At 38.9% G+C, this 11,447-nt stretch overlaps 1 protein-coding gene across 1 annotated transcript in view; it reads right to left on the bottom strand.

Annotated features, from left to right (window-relative positions):
- psmd14 (proteasome 26S subunit, non-ATPase 14) overlaps positions 1–2,048 on the bottom strand; it is a gene marked incomplete at its 5' end in the record, with an annotated part of 30,974 nt that extends 28,926 nt beyond the window's left edge. The window contains 1 exon segment of the mRNA NM_001292758.1: positions 1,968–2,048.
- Between the last annotated feature and the right edge of the window lie 9,399 nt (positions 2,049–11,447).

An 11,447-nucleotide genomic window follows, 5' to 3' on the forward strand; every position in this document is an offset into this window, starting at 1 on the left:
GAAGTACAGGAAACCAAACGTGATCACATGGAATGAACCTTATTTTGAAATGCAGTTGATACACAGCTACAATTTGTTCTGAAGTTCATTCTTGCAGTATAGAGATCTGAACCCGCTCACAACATCACTATTCAACAATTATTCCAACTAAATAACATTGAAATGTACTGCAACACTTCGCGAAAAGTTACTGTTCAGTGTAGTTGACTGTTTTTATAAACATGGCAGTTATTTGAATTGTTTACAAAAACAGTTTGTGTGACCTCAAGGGTCCACTTGTATAGGTCTGACACACATCCCCCAGGGTAACGACAAACAGCCCTGAGGGTAATCTGGAGGTTTGTTGGCCAAGAGAGTATCATGGGATCTTGTAACGATCACCTGAACAGAGAGACCGGATCACAGTTTAATGTGTCGCTTATTTTACAACACGACTCGATCCCACCCTCGATCCCTCCTACAGTGTAAAGCAATGACATCCTCCACCATGTGCTAAGTGACCAAGACCATCTTATGTACTATTTGACATGTGCTTTTCATCTCTCTCTCTCTCTCTCTCTCTCTCTACCTATCTCCCTTCCAGCTCACTCGCTCCACCCCTCCAAATGAAATAACCATCAAATGACACCAAATAAATAATCTTTTTGTTCTTTAAAAAACCCACATAAATCTCAGCTGTGACACAGACTGAGCTCTCTCTCTCTCTCTCTCTTTCTGCCACGTGCAGAAGAGTTTTGTTTCTACAGGACTCCGGCTCAGAGTGATTAATAAATCAGTTTATGGTGTATATATACATGTACACAGTAAACCTCATATCAGTTGGGACCAAACATTTAATACAAACTGATGCAAAGTAATGAGTTACGTCAAACTTGAAAAGAACATAAACTCTTCGACGGGACTCGGGCAGAGGAGTGACAGACATTAAGGCGTTACACAGTTCAGATGTCTATGAGCTTTGCTGTACACAGACGGGAACGTGCGAGAGACGGAGTAACAGAGGCCAGAGCCCCGGGCGGCGACGCTGGGCAGAGCAGCACCTGCGGCAACGGCACCGACACCGATCGGGCGCTCACTCCAGTCAGCGGCGGGAACGACAATAGTAATAATAATAATAATAATAATCCTTGCATTTGATATAGCGCTTTTCACGTCGGGAGGACGTCCCAAAGCGCTTCACAGAACACACTGTAAAGTGAATTGACTGTATATTTGTGGGCGAACGCGGCAGCCAATTGCGCACAGCAATGTCCCACAAACAGTCATAGTTTATAATATAATATAGTATATAATCATATAATGATTATAATAACAATAATCCCATCTCAAAGCCCTTCACAGGGTGTAACCCACGGCTGTTTGTGCGGACGCCGCGCTTCTCCCAAACCCACAGTCACTACACGTGACAGTGTATCCTGTGAAGCGCTTTGAGACGTCTTGACCACGGGGTGAGGGCCGGTCACACCCCGGGGTCATTACTGTCACTGGTGGAAAGTGAAGTGACTGTGGATTTTGTGGACGTTTTTTCGGCCTGAAAACAGGTCACAAACCTTCTCCGCCCCCCGACAATAAGGGGTTCAGCCGCCTTCTCTCTCGGGGCTAAAGGTGAAGCCCCCGAGACCCCCCCAGGCCCCGGGCCCCCCCTCCCCGGCCCCCCCCTCCCCGGGCCCCCCCTCCCCGGGCCCCCCCTCCCCGGCCCCCCCCTCCCCGGCCCCCCCCTCCCCGGGCCCCCCTCCCGGGCCCCCCCCTCCCCGGGCCCCCCCCTCCCCGGGCCCCCCCCTCCCCGGGCCCCGCCGCCAGACACTCACACCCTGACCTCCCGCCCCGGGGCCTGACTGACTGACTGACTGAGCCCAGCGCCCCCCCCCCGGGCCCCCCAGCCGCCGCCAGCACCTCCCCCCCCGGGCCCCGGTGCCCCCCGGCTCCCCCCCCCCGGTGCTCCCCCCCCCCCCGGGCCCCGCACTCACGGTGGCTGTGTCTCCGCAGTGAATCAGCCGATTTCATTCAAACAGACTCACTGCTTCCGGTTCAAACCATCACTTCCGGTTCTGATGACCCCGCCCCCCCCCGAGCTGATTACAGTCTGACTGTAGTGACTGTTAGTCTGACTGTAGTGACTGTTAGTCTGACTGTAGTGACTGTCAGTCTGACTGTAGTGACTGTAGTGACTGTCAGTCTGACTGTAGTGACAGTCTGACTGTAGTGACTGTAGTGACTGTAGTGACTGTCAGTCTGACTGTAGTGACAGTCTGACTGTAGTGACTGTAGTGACTGTTAGTCTGACTGTAGTGACTGTTAGTCTGACTGTAGTGACTGTCAGTCTGACTGTAGTGACTGTAGTGACTGTTACTCTGACTGTAGTGACAGTCTGACTGTAGTGACTGTAGTGACAGTCAGTCTGACTGTAGTGACAGTCTGACTGTAGTGACTGTAGTGACTGTAGTGACTGTCAGTCTGACTGTAGTGGCAGTCTGACTGGTGATGAACTCGCTGAGTGAGCTCTCAGGTGATTGTCACTCTCTGCTGCAGTGACCAACTCTGTCTCACTCTGACATGACTGTAGCTCTGAAGGACCAGTAAGTGTAGTTGTGAGGAGATTGTATTGACCGCAATCTGTGGTCGCTGTTGGGTGGGTTTAGAGCAACATTAGTGTTTGAAGTTGCGTTAACTTAATGATATTTAGTATAAACCGATTAAACATCTCCTGTCATACGTCCTGTCAAATAAATAAATAAATAAATAAATAATAATTTGGTCACTCAACCCACGGCTGTTTGTGGGACAGACGCTGCTGTGCGTAACTGGCTGCTGCGTTTCACCCACAAAATATACAGTCAATTCACTTTACAGTGTATCCCGGTGAAGCGCTTTGAGACGTCTCGAAGACGTGATAAGGCGCTGTGTCAAATGCCGGGATTATTATTATTATTATTGATGTTCATAATGGACACAAAAAGTTTTGACTGGGCTTCTATACATGAAGACTCTCGTATAAACTCCTTACCAGCAGACATCCAATTTGGATACATCTATCTCAGACCCTGTAAATTCATTTATAATATCAACATTATCTGCAATGTGTCACTGATGATAAATTGTAATCACTCATTGCTCTTTAAAACCTGATGGCTACAGAATAAACCAACCTCATATATCCCAGACCCTGTAATTCTCACAAAGGGCCGCGGACCCGAAACGTTGACTGACTTTCCTTTCTCTATAGATGCTGCCTCACCTGCTGAGTGTTCCCAGCGACGTCGTTTCAGCGTTGTTGAAACGCTATTGTGTTGAAGTTTTAAGTGTAATCCTTTCATCTGAGGTTGTTTCAACCTCAGATCAAAGGATTACACTTAAAACTTCAACACAATAGCGTTTCAACAACAAAATAGTATAGGAAAAATAGTGGTTGTTAATTTTTTTTCTTTCTATTTGAAGTTTAGAAGGTATATTGATGGCGAAACTTCTCTATTTGAGGATCAATAACCCTGCAAAATTTGGAGTGGGACAGACGCTGCTGTGTGCAATTGGCTGCCGCATTTTACCAACAAAATATACAGTCAATTCACTTTACAGTGTATCTTGTGAAGCGCTTTGAGATGTCTCGAAGACTTGATAAGGCGCTGTATCAAATGCCAGGATTATTATTATTATAACAGCAGCAAATGCCTTGGACACAGCATATATTGTAAGATCTTCCTGCATCATAAGTATGTACACAATGCTTTTATAATATTTTTATTGTACGTGAAATATTAAGTTTATTTTATGAGACAAAATAATTCAAATACTTAATATTTAACTACTTTTGCACAGTTAAATAGTGGGACTGAACATTTTTTTTCCAGAAGTTGCATTTCTAAGTTTTTTTTAAACAGTCAGCCATTCATGCTATTTGCTACTGTCGTTCTCATTAAAATCTAGCTTCAAAAAGGATGAATTTATTTGCAAACTACCAGAACCGTATTATAATAATAATAATAAAAATCCTTGCATTATTAAAGGCAAACACACAAACTTAGTCAAATAGTTCATGACTTATTCTGCATTTTCTTATGCTAAACATTGAAAAAGACACAGGGCAAGCTTACACTAATGAACCAAACAATACAATTAGCTTTGAAGAGAACAATCACTAAAATACCAGTGTAGTCAAATACTGTCTATCAAATATTTCTTCGTGACAAAATTGGAGTCATTCAGGAACCAAACTGATATTAAACCTGTAACACTATAATAACATACACACAGCAAACCCAGTAATGTGCTAAATCAGTATGTCTGATCTCACAAGGTATACAGTGAAGTCTGGGTTAAGCATTTAGTAATATAAATTGTGTACATTAAATTCAAAACAAATCAGCACAATTCAAACATTATAATTTTTCCAATTTTTTTTTACAATTTTACCACTTTTACAATCCTCAAAAAAGAGTATTTATTTCAAGTAACATTTCTATCTAATGTCCTTTTCTTTTCGATATCAACCTTCTAATAATTCTATTTATTTGCCAGCCATAAAATAAGGTGTTTTAAGTGTTCAGAAAAGCAATATCTGATAGAATATACTACAGTAATTAGCTTTGAGTATTGTCATGTTAAAATGCAGATTTCTACACTGTTTCAGGTAATGTAAATACAAAACAATGACACGTAAAGCTAGTAAGAGTAAAGCATACAGTGTAAAAGTGACTATTATTTTTGTTAGTTTACAAATGTATTTAGAATTAATAGTAGATTAATAATAGTCTCTTTATACTAGAGACCAGTGTGATTGAGACGTTACAAGGCATATTCTAGTGGAACAGTAAAATCAGAACAGGAATCGATAAATCTCTCTTGCATACAGTATTTCACATTATATTTTACCAAGAATTGAGAAATCAAATTCACATTTTAAAGCTTCATTTTAAGGGTCCAAAAGCATTTTTAAACAAAAAGGGTGATAAGCGTTTTCCAAGTTGGCAAGATTTAGAATTTAAAAAATATTCACATTAGATTGTTCTAACAAATAATATTCTGATTTTCCTTTTATAAACTATATCTTGGATTTCCAAGTGTACAAGAACTGTTTTCTTCTTAAATCAATCAATTGGTGGCATTATTAACCTTAAATGTTTATTGTCCAATTGAAAAAAATGCACTTTACTGAATTAATTTAAAATTCTGAAAAGGTGCATAATTTACTTATTATAATTTATTATTATATTTTACAACACAATACTCTCTGAAACTGCGTTGTGTTCAGAATTCCCCAGAGTGTAATTAGAGCTTGGCTATTTAGTCAAAGAGGCACATTATGTTGTTAAGGTTGCTTGTAGGAATCTCAGATTTTTTTTATGTACACTATAATGTTTTTACATTTTGGGGTTGAGAGAGAGAGAGATGCTAATGTATTAATTGGCAATTTACATACTTATGCAGATGCTACCTTTGAGCTCCAAACCTGACTGTGGAAGGAATAGTTGCTGGAGAGAGAGAGAGGTATCACAGTGCATTTGGCAGCTTTCCCATTTGATAGAGAGCTTCATTTCTACTCGAGAACATCTGACAGAACAGAACAGCCGACAGCACGAATTACAATTACAGGACTTTTCACACTAAATGTGGGTGATAGCTACTTGGAAAGAACTTTTGTCATTTGGTTCCAGAAAACTGGGATAGAGAGATAGAGAGGGAGAAAAAGAATTACATGGTCATGCTGTGCTTTTAAAGGCAGTTTGGCTCACTTAAGTCTATTTAACACCTAATTCAAAATAGTCCATAGGCGTCTGAATATGCTAATGCAGTATAATTAGTTTACAGAGAACTGGGGAAATCAGAGAGAAGTCTAAATCACATTGCATTTAATAACAGGGCGACAAGGGAGTGTGCGATATTTTTGTCAGAAGATTCTTTATAGAATAATCTGTAGGTATTTTCAGTGTTTTATTTGGTTTTGTGTTGTGTGGGAATTCAATGTCAACTAAACATCTTAACTGTCAAAACTGTTCCTGAATATGAATAGGAACAATGACCATATTATTATGTACTGTAGATGGTATATATATATTGAATATGAAAACAAGCGCTTACAATAGACACAACTGAAACAAGTACAATTAGTTGACTCTGTACTGGGGACTACACTTGGAAAGGATGTGAGTATTGATGGACATAATTATTGGAGGAGAGGAAGTCACAAATTAACAATATTAATACAATAATTATAATACTTGTGTGGTGGGTATCAAAGTACTGTCTTCAAAACAAACATTAATAAATGTATTACAATAGTGATCCTTAAACAAATAGGATTTGTCAGTTATAAACATCTGGTTTGCCAAAACAAGATGAATAATAATAATAATCCTGGCATTTGATATAGCAGCTTATCATGTCTTCGAGACGTCTCAAAATGCTTCACAGAATATATTGTACAGTGAATTGACTGTGTAACAATGGTATGTACATTTAATAACCCAACTGTGTTCTATTATTGTTTGCAAAGTATAATTGCCAATTATCTGACAATAATACAATTGCTATATTATGTCAGTGATTTTCAACATCCACCCAGCTCAGGTTGCACTAGGTATCGATTGATCTTTGCAAAAGTGCTGCAAAGAAAATTATACTGTATTTAATGAAAAAATGCAATCAAGTTTCTAAAAGGTAGAAAGGCCGAGAGAGGAAAACCATGTTTGAGCATTATCGTAAATGTATTTTGAGTGATGATGAGTAATAAATATGATTACAATCCCACTGATGAATCAGGGAGGTTCGGTAAAAAAAATAGCTGAGATCTCAGATAAAAGCCTATTTTATTTTAGTTTCCTAACCATCAGAGGTGGAAGTTTCCCCTGCAGTTGATTGCGAGGGAAGCTAGTGTTGGCTCAGAGCCACCTGAGGAACAAGTCAGCATTGAGCTTCATCCCTTTCTCTGTGTCTCTGTGCACACCCAGTCTCTCTCGCTCTCTCGCACACACACACACACACACTGATTAGCATGCTGTAATGAAGCCTAGCCGGCCCCATTGTTTTAACACCTCCCGTTCCTGCCTTACCAATCTGTCATCATCCCCCAGTTCTGCTGATCCAGTCGATAAATGAGATGTATAATTAGTTGCCCGCACCAATGCCGCAGTCTTCTCACCCTGCTGTAGCTCCTGATTGCTATCACCTTTCCTTGCTCCTGGCAATTTTGACACCTCGTAATCAGCCTGCTGCCTGCCTCTCCCCATTCCATTTTTTTGTCTCTCTCTCTCTCTCTCTCTCCTCTGTCGCCCATTGTACCGCCTCAAAAGAGAGAAACCTTTACAAAACAACCTTTGCTTCTATGCTCATCAGGCAACGCTCTCAATGGCAGGTTCTGCGGTTAGACCCCAGCAGTTACCCCAACGCACACTCTGAGCTCCCCCAAACCTTGGCTCTTGCCAATCTGCGTCTAATACTCTCCGGAATTGGGTAAGAGGGATGGGTCCCTCCAGAGAGTACGAGCGAGTGCATTCCAATCTCTCTGGGATTTCCATGTGTAGATGGGAGGCATGGAAATCTTAGCTTGGTTTGGAGACTCTTAAGTAACGGTAATGGGTTTCTAAATGTGCCAGACACCCGGCTAATCCCCCCAAAATGATTACTGTTAACCATATTGAGAGGACACAGGGAAACAAGACTCCAGAGGAAACCTACAACAGTGAATTAGGTTTCCCATTCCTAGTTATTCCCACCATCTAACAATAAAAACATGCACTCAATTTTCCACTTGCTAATTTTTTTCCGGTATATCATACAGCAGATAATGATTATTATTATTATCCTTGCATTTGATTGTTGAGATGCCTCAAAGCGCTTCACAGGATACACTGTAAAGTGTAAATATATATTAGTGATGATTTACAAGCCACTTTTCCACATTTCTCTAGGAAGGAAACACTGTGTTGTGTGACATACTAAATACTAACAGAATAATAAGAATCTCAAAGCCTGAGTTAGAAGTGTTTGATAGGTGTCACATTAACATTTTGAACCAGCATTGCAAACCACGGTGTATGGAAAGAATTAACTCTGTTTTGGCATCAGATGCACGAAATGACAGAATATAATTCATATTCAATTATATTAATCAGTCAACAAGTTACAAAACACTGGTTTACATTCACCATCATAGTTGCTACTAATTACATTAAAGGAACATTCATTAATGATGAGGCCTATTGGGACGGACTTTATGAAACAGTATTTTTAATACTATTAATAATAATCCTTGCATTTGATACAGCGCCTCATCGCGTCTTTGAGACATCTCAAAATGCTTCACTGTATGCTGTAAAGTGGATTGACTGTATACTTCGTGGGTTACATTTTCAGAGCCAATATATCAATACATACACACAAATTAATACACACTGTGGTGTATTATACATACACACTGTATAATGTCATTCATCTACTGGTTCTAATTTATCTGGTCCTAATATTATAGTTTGAGAGCAAAGTCTGATTTCTTAACCTTGTAAATCAGTGTTTTTAAGGTCAGTTGGTCATCACAGGTAAACTTCAGTTCTTTTGATTTACAATATCAAACTATCAATTTATTAATTTCCAATTCTGAAAAGGTCTAATATAATTTGTACATAGGTTATACATACATACACACACATATACAGACCCACACACACATACATACATGTGTTGTTACACTGAAAGAATAACTATATCATTTTTGAGCAGGTGAGAGTTATTCAAAAGAAACACAAAAGGAGTGTCATTATGGCTTATGAAAATAAAGGACTTGCTTATTTTCTACAATTTATCAGAAGTAGGGAATGGAAAATACCCCTGCAACAAATTATCAATATAAAAACCTAAACCATCCTCTGCTCCAGCGCTGAAAGAGAATTGCCCCACATAGAGAACTTGTTATACTGTACAGTCAAATTATGTCACTCTGAACTTCTGTGTTTCCACACTTTCACCAGGGTGATTTCCAGTCCCATCAACAACAACAATAAAATTACATTTATATAGCGCCTTTCACGTTGGGAGGACGTCCCAAGGCCCTGATAATTAAATACAAAATAGTTTCATAATTAAATACAAAAGGTGATAGGGTATTACTAGCCACAAATACATGAAAGAAAAGGATTATACTAAATCCATTGATGCTACATTAAAAAAAACCTTTAAAATATAGTTCAAATCTGTAGTATGTTGCAGCTAGAAATTTGAAGATTACAAGATGTTTTTGATCAGTCGGGTGGGTGTCTAACACGTGCGGAAACCCATCACCGTTGCTTAAGAGTCTCCAAACCAAGCTGAGAATTCCAAGCCTCCCATTTACACATGGAAATCCCACAGAGAGATTAACTTAATAGACACTTGACCATATCAACTTACTTAGGTGTAATAAAATGTTTAACTCAAAGATATATTTTGTGTGAAGCTTAAATCATTACACTTTGAGCTATATTTTAAAGTCTATTTTTTATGTAACCATAAGTTGACTTCTTCACACCTTAATATGCCTGTCTTTTATTTAAAGGCAAATTTAGTTGTTTATTTTTACAAAAATGACTGATAAAATTTCTAATTTCAGTCCTTAAATAAAAGCTGCAAAATTCCTTTGAACATTTACATTCTGTGTGCTGCACTGCACACATATATTGTATCTTACGGTCATATGATTGTTCCTCATCATATCATTGTAAAACCATCTCTCCCCCCTCCACCTCTCCCCAAAATAAAAATAAATGTAAAGTTTAGTTAAAAAAACACAGGGCAAAGTCTTTGAACAATCTGCACAACTCAAATCAGTCTCCCTCTCTCATTCTCTCTCTGTCTCTGTGAAATATGCTGGTACTTGTCTCTCTCTCTGTGACTTTAATGGTTAAGAAATTCCTATCACAGGGAGTAATAAAGCTTACAGTCTGCAGACCTGCAAATTGTGTTATAACAGTGATAGTTCTGCTGACAGTTTTGAGTTGGAAGAGCCAGCAGCGAGCCTCTGCTCCCACCTGTTAGGATTAGATTGAAGTATATTGTCAAAGCATCGCAAACCTGCTTACTTTAACACGGCATTTTATAATAATAATCCGTGCATTTGATACAGCACTATCACGTCTTTCAGATGTCTCAAAGCGCTTCACAGAATATACTGTAAAGTGAATTAACTGTATTTCATAGGAGAAATATATATAGGGACATTCACATCATAAAGAGCATCATTCTGTGAAATGCCATGTTTGCTAAGCAAGACCACAAAGCAAGCGATATTAATCAGTGCCTTAAGAATGCAAAGCAGTCCTGAAAGAGCTTTAAACACTCACGTAGGCATGTTTTCATGTCGTGTGCTAAACAGGTTTGTCATATACAGTATTATATTATGCGATTTTTAAAAAATCTGTATAGCATTTGGTCAAAATGAATGTTCGACATTTTGGCGACACTGTAACCTACTTAAAAAAACGCTTTGTTTCGGGTGAAATATACAGTACTTTCATATTCTGTATAGAAGTATAGGAACTGGATTTGGAATCATTAGTTTGTGTTTCTCGTTACTCGAGATGCCACTCAGGATGAAGGGCGCAATATGAATGCAAGTGGTTGTTGTTGCTGCTGTTGTTGTTACCCACAGCACCAATATTTTACAATCAAGACACAATTTATCTCTTATAGTCTGCTGGTTTGTCTTAAGTAGTGAAATGTGTATTCGTTTATACTAGGAAAGATTTATCAATATATTCAGCCTGTACATTTTACAAGTCCTTTTCTGATTTTGCTTTAGATTACTGTACACTTATTTACACAAGATTTTTTTTGCACCATTTACAATTGTATTCAATATGCTACATTGAATCAAGGTTTAATTTAATTTCATTTATTTAAAATAATGAACATTGATTTGTTTGCTTCTGATAGATATAACTTAAATATCAATTGCAATTTGAATGTAACAATATTTTAAGCATTACAGTGCCAACACAGCGGTGGGGACATCAGTGATTACTGTTTAAAAACGAAACCTTCACGTGTCATATCTTCAAAGCTGTGACGGTGAGAGCTCTGGGGATTGGGGCTATTTCCTTCCCCACAGCCCACACTGCAGGCAACTATTATAACAACAATAATCCTCGCATTTGATATAATGACTTATCACGTCTTTGAGACATCTCAAAGCGCTTCACAGAAATAGACTGTAAAGTGAATTGACTGTGTATTTTATGGGCGAAACGCAGCAGCCAATTGCGCACAGCAGTGTCCCAGTCGTGGATTGAGTGACCAAATTATTATTTTTATTTATTTTGAAGGGATTATTACTTCAGACCATCAATTTCAGTCTTATTTGGGAATGAGATTTATATATTGTATTTTAAAATCTTATCAAAATTAAGGACTTTATACGTTGGATTGTATTTTTTAAATTACATCTGTGGCACATTTCCCCCTATAAGTTCTTGCAAAAATGTGAT

Source organism: Callorhinchus milii, unplaced genomic scaffold (assembly GCF_018977255.1).
Source record: "Callorhinchus milii isolate IMCB2004 unplaced genomic scaffold, IMCB_Cmil_1.0 Scaffold6, whole genome shotgun sequence".
In the NCBI taxonomy this organism is placed as follows: domain Eukaryota; kingdom Metazoa; phylum Chordata; class Chondrichthyes; order Chimaeriformes; family Callorhinchidae; genus Callorhinchus; species Callorhinchus milii.